Source organism: Myotis davidii, unplaced genomic scaffold (assembly GCF_000327345.1).
Source record: "Myotis davidii unplaced genomic scaffold, ASM32734v1 scaffold1584, whole genome shotgun sequence".
Taxonomy (NCBI): Eukaryota; Metazoa; Chordata; class Mammalia; order Chiroptera; family Vespertilionidae; genus Myotis; species Myotis davidii.
Window position 1 is genome coordinate 788182 of NW_006295732.1, and position 1160 is coordinate 789341.

Here is a 1160-nt window from a genome sequence, read left to right on the forward strand (position 1 = left end):
ATCCAGGTGTGTGTCTGTTCTCATCTCTCTCAACCAAATCCTACATTGTGTGCTCCAAAGTTATCTACAATAACCTTAAACTCTGACCTATATTAATTATTTATTCTAAAGGTCAGTTTATTTCCAAAATTAAAATAAGCTGTTTTGTTTTTCTTTACTCATAACCAAGAAATTATGAATAATATAAATCTCAATAATGGTTCTTCACATTTGGATGTTTTCATTTTAACTCTTTAAATTTAAGTTTTTATTTGGTGTGTGTGTGTGTGTGTGCGTGTGTGTATGTGTGTGTGCAACCATAGTGTAAAATATTTTTAAACATTTACAAAATAAAACATACAATATAATATTATGATTCTTCAAGCAAACATAGCTGCGAAATGCTGTAGTAAGATGAAAGCAAGAGGAATGTTTTCTGATTGGCACACTCAAGGCAATCTTCACAGAATAGCTTAAATTTTTGCTGGAACTTGAATTTGAGAGAATAATTAAAATATTTGTAAGAAAAAAAAAGTAAACAAAATCAGATAAATAGAGAAGCCAAGAACATTCCTAGAATGTTGAATCCTGCCAAGTGGTCTTTGCAAAGTAATAGCCATGACTGTAGAGGAGGCAGTCTTTGACTCATCTACTGAAAGTGACTGCATATGGAGTCTTCACTCTAAACCAGTGGTTCCCACATGGGCACACACTCCATAGGAGGACAATTTGATTTTTAAGGGGGGCAATTGAAGAATGAGTTATTAACAGTGAATTTTTTGCATTTCTTATGGTTCTAGGGGCCTCATATGCAGTATATAAATATATATCGTGACATATTTATGCATTTCAGTTCTCTATTATATGTTTTGAAACTTTATTTGTTATTTTTATATCACTTCATATTATTGTTATTTTTTAACAATTTCTTAGTGATTTCTTCCTCAGTACTTCAACTGTCCTATCGTTCTTTTCTTTTTAATGGATGCCATGTTCATTGGAAACTTATTTAGACCAAGTCAATGGCCTTTTCGGCTTCCTCCATTTGAACAGGAGTTCACTGTTTGAATAAGAAGAATTATATGTTACAGGGGGGTCATCAGGATTTTAGAGCTGCTTAAGTAGGTTATGGCCAAAACAAAGGTTGGGAACCACTGCTCTAATCTCTTGCTTTTTACTTT